This window comes from Notolabrus celidotus, chromosome 16 (genome assembly GCF_009762535.1).
Source record: "Notolabrus celidotus isolate fNotCel1 chromosome 16, fNotCel1.pri, whole genome shotgun sequence".
NCBI lineage: Eukaryota > Metazoa > Chordata > Actinopteri > Labriformes > Labridae > Notolabrus > Notolabrus celidotus.
The window spans coordinates 3,372,488-3,394,683 of record NC_048287.1 but is presented as its reverse complement, the minus strand read 5'-3'; the positions used below and the strand labels follow the sequence as shown (position 1 = coordinate 3,394,683).

The 22,196-nt window shown below is 38.0% G+C and overlaps 1 protein-coding gene across 5 annotated transcripts in view; it reads left to right on the top strand.

Moving 5' to 3' along the window:
• The window catches only part of trappc9 (trafficking protein particle complex 9), a 388,126-nt gene that overhangs the window by 233,979 nt on the left and 131,951 nt on the right, over window positions 1-22,196 (top strand). The gene's annotated exons all lie outside the window — the stretch shown is intronic.

The following is a 22,196-nucleotide window of genomic DNA, read 5'->3' as shown; positions in this document are numbered from 1 at the left end:
GACCTTTCTGCTACTGGAGCTTTGATCTAATGAGCAAATGATTGTGAGACAAATTAAAGTGTCACTTTTTCATTCCCATGGAAAATAAGAAATATTGTCCAAGATGTCAGTTTGGAGTCACTTTCATAAAGCCAGTTCTTAAGCGTTATAATTACGTGGGTTTGACTGCGAGTCAGTCAAGTCTGTTAGTGGGTGATTCCATTGTGTATGAGCGGTTTGATTTAAGCGTTTGAACAGTATCTAATTATCAGAATGGAGGAGCAGAGGCCCCTAGGCTCTTGTCTCTGGCTGTCAGCTGAATAAATACAAGCAGTGGGAGAACATCTTCGATCAGCTCCCTGTGAGATGAACCCTCTGTTCTTCATCAGCATCATCCTCTTCTTTTTTCCATCATAATGATGCTCTTTGTGCTCTCTTGTGTCTTAGGTTCTATTTTTTTTGTTATTCCTTTATTTTTGCAGCTTTCTTTATAATTAACAAGGTTGCACAATATTACAAGCTCACATTACCGACACCCCCGCAGTAAAAATGAGGAAACTTTGAGGTGCTGATGTAAAATAAACGATCCCTCTTTTTGAGAACATTGTTCCTTTTTTTCAGAATACAGTAGCAATCACTCTTCTTTCACTTTAAATTAGAACACAAAATCCTTACCTAGCAAATCTGCATGATACAGAGCCCCTGAAGTCCCACTATAAAATATGTTTTATCTGGTGCACACGAGATAATTGTATTGCTTGAATATTTCTATTCTATCTGTGATATTAAGCTTTATGACTCCATTTCTTGACACGGTGAACCTGAAATAAACAAACAGGTAAGCCTATAAAACTCGGGAGTAACCCTCTGTTACATTGATTTTAGGATTTTGCTTTTATGTTCAGTATTTTGTGTTTAAAACTCACATCAAACACTTTTCAATCTCAGCTCATCACATACAGACTGTTTAGAAACCGACGTGTGTTTATGATCTTAGGGACTGCTTTAAAGGTGACATATCACGCTTTTTTCATCAATATATATTGGTCTACGAGGTCCCCAAAACATGTCTGTAAAGTTTATGCTCAAAAAAACACTTTGAAATCAGATTTTGGCATGCCTGAAAAACTCTCTTCTTCATTCCTCCTCAGAACACTCTGTTTTCTCTCTGACCACGCCCCCTCAGGAAGTGGATGTGTAAAATCGACCTCTACCAGAAAGGCAGCAGGACCTTTCTGAAGGATTGGGCACAGATTTAGTGTTTCTTGTTGTTTTATTTGTCAGTATGTTGACGTGTGTCTTGGTACACAGCTACAGCTACAGCTATGAACATGTAGCTATGTGGCTATGCTAATTAGCGCTAGCACTTATCCATGACAAATAAAAATCATCCACTAGATCTTCAAATCTGCAGACGTGGGGAGTAAAACCGACCTTTGTGTTTATTAAGACAGCCTACAACTAGCATGCCTCCCTCCTAAGCTCCTTGTTAGCACACATTTGTGCAGGTAATGAAAAACAGAGGAGGGGTTGAGTTGTATTTTATACAGTCTATGGGCTGAACAAGCTCCGAGCTCTGACTCCGTGACAGACCGGATATTGTTGTTACGTAACAAAAACACTGAAGTCTGAAACGGCTGGTTTCACACACATTTACAGAAAGGTGGAGAAATCAGAACAGGGGCAGAATGGATTTTTTTCATTCTCGGGGGGTTTGTAGACATGCCAGGGAAAAATATTTCAGGTAGAGAACCATTAAAAAGTCCATTTTGCATGGTATGTCACCTTTAAGGTCCGTCTTTTCGCCATTATTAAATTCAGGTGATGTGAAGTTTTAGAGAAGTCCAAGCCGCTACAGCGTCCAATCAGTGAGAGATGTTCAATAAGGGGGCGTGTCTGTCAGTGAACAGACTCTGGCTGAGCCCGTTGTCTTTCAGTAAGTAAAGCAGATGATTTCTGCTGATAACAGTACCATGTCTACAAGAGCAGCTATCATATCAAGTACAACTTAAAGAAGTTTAGTGTCCTCTGTTTGGCTTTATTTTGACAATACACATCTGAACTGGTTGGAGAGGTTATAATTATCTTGTGAGCAAGAGATCAAAAATATTTCTTGTTGGGACTTCAGGGGCTCCGTAGCATGGCCCTTTGAATAGAATGATGTCTTTATTAGGGCTGGGGATAAAAATGAGAGTCTGCAGATATTTTCGTTGATTTTGCATTTTGAGAATAAAGCTAAAAGATGTTCAGAATAAATGTTAAAATGTTCCAAATAAGAGAGGTTTAGAGTGTTGTCTTCAGATAGAAAGAAAGAGAGGAATGTGATGAATTCAGGAAGTAACACAGGATAAAGACTACCAAGATAAAAGAAATGAGACAATGTAAAAAGAAAGAACATAATATTAAAACCACCAATGGATAAAAGGAAATAAAAACAAACACAGTGCAGCAAAAGATAAAAGACTAAAACAGTGAAAGGATCAAATATATAAAAGAGATCAGATATAAACTCAGTGTGCTTTACAGAGGATAAAACAAACACACAAAAAAACAGGAAACAAGTATAATAAATAAATACATAATAAAAGAGTTTAGAATATTCAAAGCACATTTATAAAACAAATATGGACTAATCAACACACAAACACAAACACATGCATAAAGTAAACTTACACACAGGTCAGCTAATGACCAAAGTGAAGTTTGTTGTGAGGCTCTACATGTCAGTAAAGACACTTCACAATAAAATAAGAGCACAAAACAGTGTCCTTTTAACTGAGCGAATGAAGCTGCATGTTAGTTCATGCAGGACACAGAAGTCATACACCTCAGCTGCTGTCAGGCTGCACTTTGAATTATTGTTTCACAACCAATCATAGCTCATTCTAACAATAAGGTGGTGTATTGAAACACTTCACCCCTATACAGCAGGGGCTGACGCTGACATGAGCACCACATACCACATACATACGATGTGTTCGTGTCGCGCAGCTATTCTCCTCCCAAACACTAGAGGGCAGTGTGGTCTCTCTGATAGTCAGTCGCCTGTTTCCGGCCCCGCTACGATCTCTGTTTACTTTTCCACAGAGATTCAGAGCGTGTTATGTTAATCTACAGCTGATACATGTTGCTGTTTATCATACAGACATGATTACATGAAGAATAGAGAGGAGATGAAATACACGGCTGATGTTCGGGAACCCGGAAGTGCTGTAGATGCAGGAAATACAAGCGGCAACCTCCAGTCTCAAACGATGAAGCCCATGCAGAAGTGTTATAAACTGCAATACATCGAAAATCCTCTTGAGGCTGGCTGCAGAAACACAAGAAACTACATAGACATGAATGGGAAAAAGACGATCTTTGCAGCATTAATAAACATGTTTACAGCCTGGTTCAAAAAACGTCTTGGCCCTATGAAGCTAATCTCTCTATCAGCACACACTATACAGGGGGGTGAATTTTTTTTCTAACGTGACGGCTCAGAAGATATTAAGATTACCAGTTTTGCCCAAATAAGGACATGACTGATGTGACTCCCGGTCAGGAACACATAGCTATTGGCTAAGAGGCTCACACTACATCACACTCTGCCTGGTTGAGTTCCACATTTCCAATATGGCTGCTGCCGTCGATTTGCTTCAAAACAGCTCTCAGGAACAGATGGGTGACGTCATGGATACTACGTCCATATTTTATACAGTCTATGGGGTCCTTGTTGATTGTGCGCGTAGTTTTGGAGGAGGTGCACGTCAGCTGCCTGCGTAGGCCTCTCCGTAGGTACGGGAGCTATGCAGACCCCCGGCGTAGGCTACGCCGTCGATTCAACACAGAAGTATAAAACAGCCTTAAATATCTGTTTTACTCTTGTCAGGGATTTCTGCAATGCCCTCCCTGGAAAGCCAAAGCAGGCTTTTTTGCTAATCCGGGGAGTGCTAAAGCAGATCCTACAGCGCCAAGCATAACGATTTCCATTTGGCAATAAATGGTTAAATATATGATGAGAATCTTCCTGTCTGAACCTTTGTTAACAAGAACAGAAGTAAAGTCAGTGTGTTTCTTTGCCTGAGATAAGTTAATGTAAAATGAAGATTTCTTGTCACAAATTAATCACCCAACCAACGTTTGTTTCGATGTAGCTTCAGCAAGAAAAATAATAAAATACGACTAACTGCCAGACCCTTCAGCTGAAGAAAATGTAACCTTGAATGATAACATAATGAAACCACAAACTACTTAGTTAATCTCAACTCAACTCATTTGTATTTATATAGCACCAGACAGAGACAGAAAACTACAGCAAGAGGTTAGAGTGGAAAGGAAAGTGATTCAAATCATTGTGATCAAATCAATGAAATCAAATCAGAAAAATATCATGAAATCTGATCAAATCAAAGAAATATCAGAAAAATAAAATAAATTCATCACAATAAAATCAATTAAAAATAGAACTAAAAATAAAATAAAATATAACATAATAAGATAGAATAAAATCAAATCAAAAATATCTGATCATTGCTCACCATGATCCCTCCCCCACTCCATCCCCGCCCTGCACTCCCACTCGCCCAAGAGGATGAGACCTTCTTAGCTGCGTGTGTGCTGTGAATAGGAAGGGGGCAGCACTGCATGTACCTCCACCTTGAGCCACATCACAAGTCCGTATACGACTGCACACACACACACACACACACACACAAAGACAGACTAACAGCCAAACACACTGGGGAGAAAGGATTTTTTTAAATCTGCTTTTTAAAGTTTCTGCTGAACTTTGTCACAGAATACAGTACAGGTGTTTGGATTGTATTTCAGATCAGACGATTTTTCAAAATACATTTTTTTTTTTTTACAGATAAAATGCCTGGTGAGCTTTCCTTTTAATGAAAAATGCTAAAACATAATATGCTTACCATGTTTTTTAAAGTAAGGGTTATCTGTGGAGACTCAATTTCCATCTTAATAAACATCATTCAGAGGCATGGAGGCTCTCATTCCTCAAACACAGCCTATCATGTTCCTATAGCCAGCAGCAGGATGCTCCCCAGACCGCGATGATCCCAATCCTCTCTCTGCACCTTCACTCCACAGTTGTGGCTCCTCTGGGATACATGCTGCCTCCGGTGGGGTTTACATCTCATCATAACATCCACCTCCAAGGCCCCAACTATCCTCCATTATTATCTCAGAGCCTGCTCAGTAAGCCCTGCCGCATTCTCCCATTTTTCCCATTTTCCCCATCTTCAGCCATGTCCCCCTCTGCATTCGCCATGCCTCTCGCCTCTGCCAGATCGGTGCACACAAGGGCAGACACGCCTCATTGCGTGAGCTTTTCAAACAAAGCTTGTTTCCATGGTGACCACCTTTCCCCTTCTCGTGCTACTTTTATGGCAGCAGAGCATATAATGCATCTGCAGTCAGTGATCCCATCTTCGCACTCCCAGCCTTGTGAGAATATCACCCTTTCTTTTTTTTTTACACATTTCAAATCCGAAGCTTATTTTCACAGAGTGTTGACGTAGAGTGAATGCTCATTACACAAACAGAAACATGTCTAATAAGGAAAAGGCACAACAAAAGGGATGAGAGCTGACTGCAGAGATGTACATCTGCTGCTCCACCTCTTCCTGGGATTCACACCACTGACATTACTCACAGCAGCTGTGGGAGTTTATTTCCTTTCCCCTCTCTCACAGTTTCTCGGTATAAAGCCTTCCTTAGGGGGTGTTTTAGCCGGCAGGCTGTCTTGAGATGGGTTAGTTAAGGTGCCAGAACAACATCACAACACAATCTTTCTTTTTTTCATTCCTAATCTTATGTCTTTCAGTCCACAAATATTTCTCCAGGATCTCTCCGTCCTGCTTTAGACCTCTTCGACACAGACATGGGGCACATTTCCAGAATACCAACAATGTGAAGAAAAAAAAATCCATTTATTCATAGGGAAAGAAATGCCAGATTTATCTCTCAGCTCTTTCCTTTTCCAGTCACCTGTAACTTTATCAACCTTACAGTAATGTAAAGCCCCCTGCTGTTATTGGATTACCCAATTCACTTATACAGATATTATTTACCAGCTGTAACGTCCCTGCTTCAAATCCAGCTGGGGACTTTGGTTGCTTGTCATCCTCCTCTATCTCCCTAATTTCCTCTCTCTCCTCTCCGTGCTACTAAAAGCAAAGAGAGCTGCAGGATTTCAGAAGCAGAGATAAAAATAGCTCCCCAAGTTAACCCCGGTTTAGAGTCTAAAGGGTTCAACTTTAATGACAGTCTGCACATTAGAAGCACAGAAGCATTACTCGATACCTATCCGCGTACAGTAATTGGCCGTACAAATCCGTTATTTATTGTAGCGCCTCATATTGAGCTAGTCAGAGATGGATGGAGCGCCTCTGCCTCTGCCTCTGCAGCCGCATACAAAGGGTTACACAGAGTCAGCCGCAGTCTAAAAATAGACTGTTGCTCTCGCCTGCCTCTGCACGGGCCTCTATGGATCTACGCCCTTAAGCTTCTGCACGTGAGGTAAAAATAACCCTCTTTGTGAAAGCACACACACACACACACTGCACGCTCTCCGCTCTCAGCTTCTCCCCTGTGACATAACACAATCACTAGCTGTGAAAAAATAGATGCAAAAAGGCTCTGATAAAGCGTTCGTTGGGAAAGAGCTGCTGTTCAGGGCATTATTCAATCTGTACACATTGCTCACAGCAGGTACACAGTTACACACCAGAGAAAACCTGCACCAGTGGAAGTTAAACAAGATAAACACAAATATGGTAAATAGTTTAACACTCAAAAGCAGGGTGCCTGTGTCGCAGAATAACAAGACCAGTTGTCTGGAAGCAAACATGTGCACATGAGCACTGAGGTGTCAGGTTTGTTATTTAGTGTGAGTAAGAGTTTACAGACCTCACATCTGAAATGATTTATGGCTCTGCAGTTGTCAGATGAAAGCCACCCGTGTGCTTTAATGTTATTATCATGTACGTTGGGTCTGAGGCAGCACAGCATTTAATTAGGAGGGGGTCAGTTCTCTGTGACCAGCTCGTCCTAAGCTTCTGTTATTACTGCCATTAAAAACGACTCCACCGCCATAGCTTACAGCAGGATGGTGATAATTAGAGATGTGATGTCAAAAGTCACAACCGCTAATCGAGGTGATATTCAGTGGTATGGGTCTGCTTTGCTTTTAGATGTCTCTTGAGCGAAATACTGTGTATACCATGTTCATTCAAAATATTACTGTGGCTTTAAAGGTGACATATCATGCAAAATGGACTTTTTAATGGTTCTCTACCTGAAATATGTTTCCCTGGCATGTCTACAAACCCCCCGAGAATGAAAAGAATCCATTCTGCCCCTGTTCTGATTTCTCCACCTTTCTGTAAATGTGTGCTGAAACCAGCCGTTTCAGACTTCAGTGTTTTTCATACGTCACAACAATATCCGGTCTGTCACGGAGTCAGAGCTCGGAGCTTGTTCAGCCTATAGACTGTATAAAATACAACTCAACCCCTCCTCTGTTTTTCATTCCCTGCACAAATGTGTGCTAACAAGGAGCTTAGGAGGGAGGCATGCTAGTTGTAGGCTGTCTTAATAAACACAAAGGTCGGTTTTACTCCCCACGTCTGCAGATTTGAAGATCTAGTGGATGATTCTTATTTATCATGGATAAGTGCTAGCGCTAATTAGCATAGCTACATAGCTACATAGCTACATGTAGCTGTAGCTGTAGCTGTAGCTGTAGCTGTAGCTGTAGCTGTAGCTGTGTACCAAGACACACGTCTACATACTAACAAATAAAACAACAAGTAACACAGAATCTGTGACCAATCCTTCAGAAAGGTCCTGCTGCCTTTCTGGCAGAGGTCGGTTTTACTCCCCACGTCTGCAGATTTGAAGATCTAGTGGATGATTTTTATTTATCATGGATAAGTGCTAGCGCTAGTTAGCATAGCCACATAGCTACATGTTCGTAGCTGTGTACCAAGACACACGTCGACATACTGATAAATAAAACAACAAGAAACACTAAATCTGTGACCAATGGTCCTGCTACAGGCGCCTCTCCGTCAGGATCAGATTCTGGATCAGATTCAGAGGGTTGAAGTAACGCTATCTGTTAGCAGCCGTGTATATTCAGCCAACATGTAAACATTAGATCAACGTGCTGGGAAGCCGAGGTCACACCCACTTCCTGAGGGGGCGTGGTCAGAGAGAAAACAGAGTGTTCTGAGGAGGACTGAAGAAGAGGGTTTTTCAGGCAGACCAAAATCTGATTTCAAAGTGTTTTTTTGAGCATAAACTTTAAAGACATGTTTTGGGGACCTCTTAGACCAATATGTATTGATGCAAAAAACTTGATATGTCACCTTTAAACTAGTGGTGAAACGATTCTTTTTAACAATGATTTGATTCGTATCATGATTTGTGGTTGCTGATACGATTAAAGGATGATTTTGGTTCATTTAGAACGATACCATCCGAAACGATTCAGTGACTTTTTATCCAAAAATTGGATGAAATTAATTAATTATTAATTAATTAATTAAATTAATCCCTTGATACTGGACAGTCTTAGATTCCTGTGGTTGTCGTGGTGTTTTTGGCCCGAGCCCAGTTTTGTCCTAGTCTCTGACTAAACATGCTGGAGAGGCTTGAGGCTTCTGCAGAGCTGATGTTACCTTGATGAACGCTGCAAGAGGTGCCTGGACGGTCGGCGTTGTGTGGAATCCCATGGCGCCTTAGTAGGTGGTTGGATAGATTTGTGGTGTTGCCGTGGTAACTTTACTTGACCTTTACATTTCCTACAAACAGCGAGGGACTTATTTAGAACATCTCCATCTTTGTAAAAGCCAAAGCGTTTCCACACGCTGGACCACAACGGTGGATTGATCATTTCTGGCTCGCCGGCTTCTCCTCTGTTGTCCCCCATGCTATGTTTTGTTGTCTGCTGGCGATGACGTCACAGACAGGCAGCCTGAATTGAGTAACGCTTAATGTCTTTATTATTAAAAGTGTAAAAAAAACACATTCATATAAAGTCTGCCGTGCTTAAATCCAATGTGTTATTTCTTAGTATGGATACAATCCATTTATTACCTTTAAAACGATGTTAGATTGATATATGTCGTCTGGAAGGCCAACTTGCCGAGCACAGATCGATGTAGTCAGATCATAGGAATATAAATCAACACATCGATGTAGTAGATGAATCGTTACACCCCTACTTTAAACATATAAAATCATACCCGTCAGGTGCTTTTGTTGATGCTCTTTTTGTTCATACTCATTTATATATTTAACCCCACTGTGATATTTAAATGAGATTAGCAGTACTAAAACTCCTACTACAACAAAATCAGTCCCTGTTTTGGATTAGTAGGTAATGGTTGTATTAAATGCACATTTCAGGTAATAAGTGAAACACACCTGATGGCTAAAACAACCCTCACCCTGACTTCTTCTATAAACCAAGAGGTTGGCAGAAAGAAGTTTGGGTCATTTTGGGAAGTTTTCAGGAGTTCCGTTTGGTGGATGATTCGGTGTTTAAACATCCTCAGTTCAGTTTGTTTGATAACTTTGTAAACACAAGTAAAGGTATTTATGAGAGGATGATGCTCAACATGGGTGGTCTTTTGGGACAAGCTTGCGTTGGAAGTGGGATTTAGGAGTAACTGGTCTTGTTGGGATCTGCATCGCTTGCGTCTACATTTAGTCACAGATCCCTGCTTTGCAAAAATTTAAAATGTCAATGAAAACAAACAAAATGATGCTTATTCTGGTCATTTAAGTTAAATCCAAAAGCGAGCTGGAGCTTTTTGAAGTAGCTAAAGATGTTTAGCTTCTCATCCAACAGGCTAAACCAAGTCTAGTTTGGGTTTTGACGATGCTTTGAATTATTATGAGAGAAAGCACCATTAAAAACATGTCCTTACTGGATCATCTTCTGTTTGGAGTAAGCATCAATCAATCGATCAATCAATCGATCAATCAATCGATCAATCAATCAATCAATCAATCAATCAATCAATCAATCAATCAATCAATCAATCAATCAATCAATCAATCAATCTTCATTTGTATAGCGCCAAATCAAAACAAACATTATCTCAAGACTCTTTTACAAACAGAGCAGGTCTAGACCACTCTATGTCAAATTATGAACAGAGACCCAACACCAAGACAGGATAAGACTCAGTCTGACCCCACCTTAATCCACCATGAGCATTGCACCTCACAGTATTTAGCTAGTTACAGTGGAGAGGACAAACTTCCTTTAACAGGCAGAAACCTTGAGCAGAACCAGACTCATGTTAGACAGTCATCTGCTGAGACCGAGTTGGGTCTGGAAAGAGGGATAGAGGAGAATAAGAGAGAGAGGGAGCGGTGATAGTGATGAGACGAGTAGTAGTAGCTGTTGCTGCTGGAGCCCAGCACGTCCGTATCAGACAGAGTTAAAGTAAGTGATGGGGGGGGTTGGAGGAAGGGGGTGAGATAGGATCCCAGTGTCAGTGCGCCAGTTCCCCTGGTAGTCTAAGCCTATAACAGCATAACTAAGAGCTGGTCCAAGCCTGATCCAGCTCTAAGTTTTAAATCTTAGATTTATTTTTTATCAACTTAAACCACACTATCATCTTCACCTTAACCAACTTAAAGTCCATTTTCTTATAAAGTAGTCATTCCACCCAGAGAAGAGGTTTTACAGTGAGTGCAGACTTTTATCTCCCATCATGACAGTCTTCTAAAGGAGTTATTCAACGTGGTATGATTCACTAAAGCATAAAGATGAAGTAGGGTCTGTTGAAGTATGTATAGCACAGCCATGAACATCACTGTGCCTCATGCTCTGTGCTTTCAACTCGCTCAGGGCAAACACACCTCTGCTTTGTTGCTACTCTCACAACATTGAGTCAAGCTCATTGTGAATCACTGAAACAGCAAACAGACCCAGGCTGCAAAACAAAATAAATGTTGTCTACACCTGACAAAACGCCTACACGGCCAGAAAAAGCCCCGTCCACTGACACAACCTGGCAAGAAAACCAACTCTTTATTTCCGCATGCATGGACACAAATAGTAGGGCTTATTTCTGCACATCAAGTTTTCATCCGTGCATTTCCTCTCAGGGCTTTTTGGGCACTAACTGATTCAATGCACAGCCCTTTGAGCAGATGGAAATTTGGTGAGAATGGCCCATCAATCCACCCAATCTCTCATCTATCCGTGTGTCCTTTTTCAGCCAGGGAGATGAAGGCCAGGCAGGCTGTTATCAGTGAGGGGCTGGTGGGGAGGCAGGGAGGAGCGATGGACATGGAATTATGCCTAGAGATGTTCCACGGTGGCTCCAGCTCAGCACACAGTTTGTTATTAAAAGCCTTGTAATAGACCAGATTAGGCTCCAGATACGGCCTAATCCTTGAAAGAGTCCACAATAAAATCAATGGGAGAAGAAGATAGTGGGAGTGGTGGTGGTGGGGTAGCTTGGCCTGTTAAAGCTCTCCTGCCTTAATGAAAGAGGTCTTTCGGGGTTGCTTGGGGGTTTGACGTTATCCTTGCCTTACTTACCATTGATGCTGTGTGGGTTTGCTGAAACGTCAAATTGCATTTTATTTATTGACAGTTCTTTACTGCAACGTTAATAAGTTGTCTCATAAGGCATTAGATTTGCATTAAATGTGACTTTTGTTGAAGTTTTGAAACGTTTTACTGCTCGTTTGATGACCTCTACTGGTGTCTTAAGAGCCTTACTTTCATTTTTGTTACAGCTGGGGGCTAACCAGTTTCTGAAATGGCAAAATATGTAGCTGTTTTCATTAGTAGTGGAGATCCCTGCATTAACAACAGTCATGACTCTGTAGTGGAAGTCCCTGCATTAAAAACAGACATGACTCTGTAGTGGAAGTCACTGCATTAAAAACAGACATGACTCTGTAGTGGAAGTCACTGCATTAAAAACAGACATGACTCTGTAGTGGAAGTCACTGCATTAAAAACAGACATGACTCTGTAGTGGAAGTCACTGCATTAAAAAACAGACATGACTCTGTAGTGGAAGTCACTGCATTAAAACAGACATGACTCTGTAGTGGAAGTCACTGCATTAAAAACAGACATGACCCTGTAGTGGAAGTCACTGCATTAAAAACAGACATGACTCTGTAGTGGAAGTCACTGCATTAAAAACAGACATGACCCTGTAGTGGAAGTCACTGCATTAAACAGACATGACTCTGTAGTGGAAGTCACTGCATTGAAAACAGACATGACTCTGTAGTGGAAGTCACTGCATTAAAAACAGACATGACTCTGTAGTGGAAGTCACTGCATTAAAAACAGACATGACTCTGTAGTGGAAGTCACTACATTAAAAACAGACATGACTCTGTAGTGGAAGTCACTGCATTAAAAACAGACATGACTCTGTAGTGGAAGTCACTACATTAAAAACAGACATGACTCTGTAGTGGAAGTCACTGCATTAAAAACAGACATGAGTCTGTAGTGGAAGTCACTGCATTAAAAACAGACATGACTCTGTAGTGGAAATCACTGCATTAAAAACAGACATGACTCTGTAGTGGAAGTCACTGCATTAAACAGACATGAGTCTGTAGTGGAAGTCACTGCATTAAAAACAGACATGACTCTGTAGTGGAAATCACTGCATTAAAAACAGACATGACTCTGTAGTGGAAATCACTGCATTAAACAAAGACATTACTCTGTAGTGGAGATCACTGCATTAAAAAATGATGTAACTGTGGCCTGACTTGTCACCTGTCCAACAGAACATATGGCAGAAGAAACCCCAAACTGTCATGCTAGAATGGGACAACATTTTACTTTCAAAACTCCTGAAACTGGTCTCCCCGATTGCCAAACTTTTACAGAGTGATGTTAGAGGAGGTGATGCCACACAACAGTAAACACACAGCTGTCTGCCATCAAATTTGAAATGAGTTTATATATTTCATAGAAGAATAAAATTGAGCAATTTCAACGTTTTATACGTTTTCAGTCAAATGTGGCTTTCAATGATTCCACGTTACTCATGTGGTGACACTGATATTAGTGCCTGTCATGATAACAGTCTGACTTCACATATCTCTGATCAAACCATATAAGAAGTGGATATATAGCTTCTTGGTTTCCAAAGTGAAGTCTTTACAGCAGTACTTGAAAACCTGCTTTATTATACTCCCTAGCAGGATGTGACTCTACAGTGTAGTAATGGAGGTTTGATTGTATTTAAGTCCACCAGCAGTTGAGGTTATTCTAAGTTGATGTTTTAATGTTATCCTTATACATTTGTGTTTAAATATCTTTCCACTTTCAAGACAGCAAGAAGTTTATTTAGTAAATTATTGTCTCATTTATTATCAAATATTTAAAAAAATTATAATTGCGGGTACTTAAAGAGAAATAATAAAATGGTGATTACCAAAAAGCCAAACTTGAGTCTTCAAACCAATAATCTGCTCAAAAAGGCTGACACTGGATGGATACATATAGTCCTTATACATATTGTGTGCATGGACTGGACTGCAAGAGGTCTTTCTACCTGTGCTTTCTGTTACAGAGATCAGTGTGTAATGGGTTTCATGCTTTAATATTTATTCATACTGTTTTTTATGTTGTGTTTTTGGGCATTTTTGCCTTTATTGACAGGACAGCTGAAGAGAGACAGGAAACGTGGGGAGTAGAGTGTGGGGTAAGACATGCAGTAAACGGTCAACAGGCCGGGAGTCGAACCGACGACCTCTGCAGTGACGACTGTAGCATCCATTCGTGGGGCACTTAGACCGCTAGGCAACAAGTGCCCCTATTCATACTGTTAACAACTTAAGTCCTATGCTCTGGAAAAACGGACATGAAATAATAATAATAATAAAAATAATAATAAAAAAAAAATAATAATAATAATAATAATAATAATAATAATAATAATAATAATAATAACAATAATAATAATAATAAAATAGTAATAATAATAAAGAATAATATCAATAATAATAATAATAATAATAATAATAATAATAACAATAATAATAAAAATAGTAATAATAATAAAGAATAATATCAATAATAATAATAAAAATAGTAATAATAATAAACAATAATAACAACAACAACAACAATAATAATAATAATAATAATAATAATAATAAAAATAGTAATAATAATAAAGAATAATATCAATAATAATAATAACAATAATAATAAAAATAGTAATAATAATAAAGAATAACAACAACAACAATAATATTAATAATAATAATAATAATAATAATAATGACAATGTAAGCTATAATACAACTAATAATAATAATAATAATAATAACAACAAAAAACAACAATAATACATATATTAATTCTACTAATAATAATCATACTAATAATAATCATACTACTACTACTAATAATAATAATAATAGTTATAATAATAATGATAATAATAACAGCAATAATAATAACATTTTTTATTCATTGAGCACTTTTCAAAAGCCAGGTTTTAATAGTGCTTTGCATGGGCAGCAAAATAAAACAAGCAGGTATTAAAAACACACAAGGCAAGATAAATATATAAAACATATTTAAAAAGACATAAAATGACCCTAAAAGAACTCTAAAGGAATACAATTTTTTTAGAACATATATTTTTTTAAATGTTTAAAAGTGGGAAAGTTTCTGTGATAAGAGTATGTCTTAAGAAAGGATTTAAAAGAGCTCTCTGGCTCAGCAGACTTGATCTCCTCTGGCAGATCGTTCCAGAGTGTTGGACCCGTCAATGCAAAAATGCGACAAATTTGCATTTGTTGAAGATAGATAACCTCAAATACACACAATGTGTTTCTTATGATCACTGTAGATATTTGTCTTTCTTTGTTAACGTCTCAGCAGAGAAATGATATTTTACCTGTTTAAGTAATATTTCAAGTCTACTTCAGACGTTTGTGAGATTCTTCTGGAGTTAGCAGACAGAATGAATTCCAATTTGAGGTATAAATGTCAGGGTCATGCTAATGTTCAGCCTTTTTTATGTGAATTATACAAGCCTTTCACAGAAATATAAAATACAGTTTAAGTTGCATTAATATGAAATTTCTGCTTTCATTCATTGGAAACAATCCTTTCATACTGGTTCCCCTTTGTAGTCTCAGTCTGTATGTGTCCGTTTGGCTCTTGGTGATTACCTGTTTAAAGGAAACCAGACCCGGTCTTTGTCAGGACGTGTTGGGTCCGTTTACATAGTTACATACTGGTATTTTTAGACTTAGTGTGTAATGTGTGCTTTTGAAGATGACTGAACGGAAAGCAGCGTCCATCTGAAGTCCAGACTTCAGTCAGTGACATAAGCTTGCTGCCACTAATCTACAAAGGCAGATTTTTTTGAGTGTGGCTGCAGGAGCTTTCCTTTTGTCTTGGGTTTGAAGTCTTAATTGTTATTTAATTTGTGTTCTGCTTTGTTGTAATGGCTGTGAAATGATAATTGCATTGCCTTTTCTCCTCCACCTCACTTTGATGCGAGTTGGTCCCTGGACTCATCAAGAGATTCTTTTTCTTGCAGTGCAATTTCATTAATTATTCACAATACAGTACGGCAGACTGATGAGGAAGCGTATCACGTGTAATGATAGTCATGAGCTTGCTGTTATGAAAGCAAGATAATGACCAAGCATGGATTCAAACTGGACTTTCTTCCTAAAATCACCAACATGTGTCTGATTCTCTGAGTCCATTTAGTTCATATATAATCCCTCCAAATGTTTCAATACATGATTTGATTTCTTAGTGGTGTTAACAGATGAGAGAAAACACAGCAAAGCACCACCAGGGTTAGTTATTCTGCCTGTATTCCTCATCAGAATATATCTCCTCAGGGATCCAGCATGGCCTCTGAACTGGGATCAAGAGATAAACCTACCGATCAATACATGGATCCAGTGTGTTTTGTTCAAACCCAAATAAATTGCTAAGCACAATGTCACAGAGCTCTTGAATACGTTTGCAGAGAAACCATCAGTTAGGTGCCTTATGATGTGTTAGGGGTTTAATATCAGACACTGGCAGCGTTAGTGAGACTCTGCCTTTAGAACCCTCTAACTGATTCCTGTGGAGTCTCTATAAAGGTTATCTGCAGTTATCTGCCCACCTCGAAGGCACATTATTCATGTTTTCATTCACATTTTAATCCAATTTCCAGTAGACCCTTAAAATGTTGCAGGAAAATATAGCACTGAATCACAGCTATGTGTTAATAAGTGTTTACATGTACGGTCTTTTGGGTCTGGACTGTAATCTTTATCATTTAATTAGAAACAAACAACTGAATCCAGCATCCAGCGATACCATGAGCAAGTTCAGATTGGACTGGTTGGAGGCTCACAGAATTTTCTTTCTATTGGAAAAGTTACATTTGTCTTCCACATCAGCCACTGTTGGTCCTGTTTCAAGCTTCCAGGAGACAAAGACACTTTGATACACAGATTCTTTGATCAACTTATCAATCAAGCTTCATTTATAGAGCACTTTTCATACAAATCAAATGCAACCCAAAGAGCTTTACAGCGATTGAAAACAAGAAAGAAGCAGAAATAAGATAATGGCAAAACATATTAAAAACAAAAATGGATTTTAAAATAGAGTCTAATGCACACCGACAACAATACAATGTGCGTAATGAATAAATATTAAGAGTATAGATAGTTAAAATAAATAAATATTAAAGGGTAGGGATAAGAGTTGAAGATAAAATGAAAGCTAAATTTATCAATAAAACTGAGTAAATAAATTAAAACAAATAAATGAATGAATAAATAAATATAAATAAAATAAGATAAACAGTTTAAAGTAATGAAATAATAAAGCTTCATTTAAATCAGTATTAATGATGTGAACACTCATGGGTTGAAATTTAGCTAAGTCTTATACAGCAAATACATTTCTATACTCCTTAAAAAACAAAACTTAAACCTGAGATATCTAGTGCAACTGAGGAGTTTTATTAAGTGTAAGCAGAATTATGGAAATGTAACTAATGTGGCTTTTTTTTACAAACATTGTCTTCTCTACATCATTATGTTCATATTGAAAATGATGTTCCTACTCACAGCATACACAGCCAGGCCTGATTGACAAGCCATCACCACAATGACCTCCCAGTCAGATCAGAGCCGTCTGTGTCCGTCCAAATATGATGGCTTCAGCTTTGATTAAACCAAAATGGTGAGGGTATAAATGACTTGACCAACAGGTCATGATACGCTGTCTCCTGTCCTTCTTATAGAGGGCTTGTTTCCTGCCGGCTAAAAAGGGGTAATGATGTGTCAGCACTTTGTTTATTATGCTGCTTACAAGTTAAAAAAATATAATGTTAATGCTGAAATCTACACCAGATGAGGATGATCAAGAATGTCACAGAAATAATAATAATAATAATTAAAAAAAAAATTATTAATAATAATAATAATAAGAAGAAGAAGAATAATAATAACGATGATGATGATGATGATAATGATTATAATCGTAATAATATCAATAATAATAATTATAGTAATAATAACTCTAACAATAATAATAATAATATTAATAATAATAATAATAAGAATGATGATGATGATGATGATTATAATAATAATCATAGTGATAATAACTCTAACAATAATAATAATAAAAATAATAATAATAATAATAATAATAATAATAACCTGTATTATTATTATTATTATTATTATTATTATTATTATTATTATTATTATAATTATTATAATTATTATTATTATTATTATATAGTAGTAGTAGTAGTAATAGTAGTAGTAGTAGTAGTATTAGTATTATTAGTATTATCATATTATTATAACTTGTATTATTATTATCATTATTAGTAGCAGTATTGTTGTTTTAAATATTATTATTATTAGTTGTTGTTGTAGTAGTAGAAGTAGTAGTAGTAGTATTATTAACATTATTATTATTATTATTATTATTCTTATTATCATTATTATTTATTATTATTATTATTATTAGTGGTAGTAGTAGTAGTAGTAGTAGTATGTGAGTATTTTTAGTATTATCATATTATTATTATAACTTGTATTATTATTATCATTATTATTATTAGTATTGTTGTTTTAAATACTATTATTATTAGTTGTTGTTGTAGTAGTAGAAATAGTAGTAGTATTATTATTAACATTATTATTATTCTTGTAAATTACTATTAACATTTATATCATAATAATACTCCTAATAATACTGATTATTCTTATTATCATTATTATTTAATATTATTGCTTTTATCAGTATTGTTATTATTATTTTATCTGGTAGAGAGGGAGAGCAGCTGAGCTTGTGGATTGCATCACACACTGCCTCGTGTGAAGGGCTCTGACAGTCGTCCACCTCATGCAGTATTCGTCTTCTCCTACTTCCCCTCAGGATATCTGAGACCACAGTCTTTGTACTGAACTCCACAGTCTCAGCCCATTTTTCAAGTGGGATAAAGAATGTATCCAGTCGGTATTTCCATTATTCAGCATGGAGCCTGAATCCAGTGTGGTTAATTAGACGTTGCCTTTGGGGTCATTTGTATTAGTACAGGTGTGCTCTCATACTTTGTTACTCCGAGACTTTGAATCCTGGTTTAGACACCTGACATAAACTCACACACAGAACACCTCTGCTGCTGTTAATACATTACGGACCCACAGTGTGGAGTAGGAAGCTTGGACCTGTGGGTGTTTGTTCAAAGTAGATAAATAATTTAAAACATGCCCGGCTCCACAAAGGAACCCACGTTTGTTGCCATCAGGCAGAAATGTAAACAAGATATTTCTTAAAATGTTGTGTAGATGAAGATGAGCATAAATAGACAATGTAATCTGTCCTGGCAGATACTGAATATTTGAACGCTGCTATCAGCTAACTGTAGTTGCTCTAATAAACAGAGTATGATGCACATATAAGACTGAGATACACTTCTTTTTGCAATTATCTACGTGACACAGTGTTTAATATTCATGTAGCAGCTGAATCAACTGACTACAACAGCGAAAAGGGAATCTGCATTTGACTTGCAAACCCTGTGAACCAGTAACAAGCTTTTTTTTATCTGTGTCTTTGATGGAACTTTAGTTAGAGGAAGTTATCAGACATGAAAATGGTTTCTCCAATCCCAGAACTCTGGATAGAAGTAAATGTCATCCTGAGAGCAAAGTGTCAATGGGAGTAAATGCACCTGTGTTTACAGAAATAATCCTGGAGATCTGTTATGACTGGGGCTTCTAGCATGTTCAAAGCTTGCTGAGTACAGTGATTGCATATTTCTCCTTAATTACTGGTTGAGCTTATCCCCTCCAGGTCCAGGTTAGAGGTGTAAAGATTCTTTTTAACAACGATTTGATTTGTATCATGATTCATGGTTTCTGATACGATTAAAGGACGATATTGCTTCATTTAGAACGATACGATCCGAAACGATTCAGTGACTTGAAATCAATTCTGCACGCACGTCTTTGCAGATAAACTTGGCAATTGTTGCCGTGGTGTTTTTGTCCCGAGCCGAGTTTTGTCCTAGTCTCTGACTTAAAGGTGACATATTACGCTCTTTTTCATCAAAATATATTGGTCTAAGAGGTCCCCAAAACATGTCATTAAAGTTTATTGCTCAAAAAAACACTTTGAAATCAGATTTTGGCATGCCTTTAAAACCCTCTTTTTCAGCCCTGCTCAGAACGGTCCGTTTTCTCTCTGACCACGCCCCCTCTGGTAGTGGATGGGCCCTCGGCTCTCCAGCACGTTGAGTTTACATGTTGGCTGAATATACACGGCTGCTCACAGACCCACGTTACTTCAACCCTCTGAATCTAATCCAGAATCTGATCCTGACGGAGAGGCGCCTGCAGCAGGACCTATTTAGTGTTTCTTGTTGTTTTATTTATCAGTATGTCGACGTGTGTCTTGGTACAGCCACGAACATGTAGCTATGTGGCTATGCTAACTAGCGCTAGCACTTTACCATGAAAAATAAAAGTCATCCACGAGATCTTCAAATCTGCAGACGTGGGGAGTAAAACCGACCTTTGTGTTTATTAAGACAGCCTACAACTAGCATGCCTCCCTCCTAAGCTCCTTGTTGTGTGCAGGTAATGAAAAACAGAGGAGGGGTTGAGTTGTATTTTATACAGTCTATGGGCTGAACAAGCTCCGAGCTCTGACTTCAGTTAAAGACCGGATATTGTTGTGACGTAACAAAAACACGGAAGTCTGAAACGGCTCGTTTCAGCACACATTTACAGAAAGGTGGAGAAATCTGAACAGGGGCAGAATGGATTTTTTTCATTTTTGGGGGGTTTGTAGACATGCCAGGGACACATATTTCAGGTAGAGAACCATTAAAAAGTCCATTTTGCATGATATGTCACCTTTAACATGCTGGAGAGGCCTGAGGCTTCTGCAGAGCTGATGTTACCTTGATGAACGCTGCAAGAGGTGCCCGGACGGTCGGCGTTGTGTGAAACCCCATGGCGACTTAGTAGGTGGTTGGATAGATTTGTGGTGTTGCCGTGGTAACTTTACTTGACCTTTACATTTCCTACAAACAGCAAGCTACTTATTTAGAACATCTCCATCTTTGTAAAAGCCAAAGTGTTTCCACACACTGGACCACAATGGTGGCTTGATCCTTTCTGGCTTGCCGGCTTCTCCTCTGCCATCCGCCATGCTATGTTTTGTTGTCTGCTGGTGCGTGGCGATGACATCACAGACAGGCAGCCTGAATTGAGTAACGCTTAATGTCTTTATTATTAAAGTGTAAAAAGAACCCATCCATATAAAGTCTGCCGTGCTTAAATCCAATGTGTTATTTCCTAGTATGGATACAATCCATTTATTACCTTTAAAACAATGTTAGATCCATATATGTCGTCCAGAAGGCGTACTTGCCGAGCACAGATCGATGTAGTCGGATCATAGGAATATAAATCAATACATCGATGTAGTAGATGAATCGTTACAGCCCTAGTTTTTACCCTTGTTGTAAAAACTAATTACATACATTCAAGGGAAACTGTTCCCAGACTTAAAGAAATGTATAAATAACTCCTTCCTTTTATAGTTAAAGTGCCTCTTTGTTAAATTGCCCCTATGTAGCTTATTCAAAATGCTAAATCAGATGACATAAGGTGCTGAAGTTAGATGACCCCTCACATAGACACTTCATATTTTTAACAGTAAGATACACACTCCAGTAATTTCAGATACTGCCTTTGCCTCTGAGAGACTAACTACTGATTTTTCAACAATGAGAATCAAAACACTGAATGCATTATTTCTGAAGGCTAAATTGAACAAAAATGCTCCAGCTATTTGTCATCAGCAGTGTTGGGGTAGTTACTCAGAAAAAGTAATGCATTATATATTACTAGTTACTTTTTAGAAAAGTAATATATTACTTTACTTAGTTACTCTCTGCCAAAAGTAACTAGTTACACTACTAGTTATATTACTTTTGCAATACTCCATAAAATGACCTTAGATGTATATAAACTTAAATCTTACATATGTCATCATCAGCACAAATACTAGTTAAAGAAGGAAACACAAGGTCAACCTCTTATGCTCTTTAATATAATCAAGGCAACAGCAGAGTTGTCAGTCCAAACATCACTGGACATTAAAACGGGTCAAAATATAGGCTACAGGCACTGTAGGCTTGTCTCAAAACAACATTATTTTAAAAATGGGAAACTCTTGTCACCATTAAATGTCTGTTTCTTCAAACATGGTGTCTTTAAAATACAACCCATGACCACCTGTTTTATAAACACACAAAATCATATTAATATATGCTAGAAATATTAATAACCAAAATTGCAACGCAATTAGAGATAGTGGCATCTATCCCAATTTTAAACAAGGAGACTTTTTAAGAAAAAAAGCCGTGCATATGAGAAATAACATTAACTTCGATTTAACAGGCTCAACACTCGTATACAGTAGCTCACTCACCAGATCATGGCTTCTTACTGAACATGCTTCTCAAAGAAGTGGTTATACCTCATGAGGAGGAGTCTTTCAAACTTTTTCTCAGACAACCTGTTCCTCCTCGGAGTCAGCACAAGACTGCCCAGGCTAAACAGTCTTTCAACTGGTGCACTTGAAGGTGTTGCTGTGTTATATTTCATGGATATAGTCTTAATTGTTGGGAAAC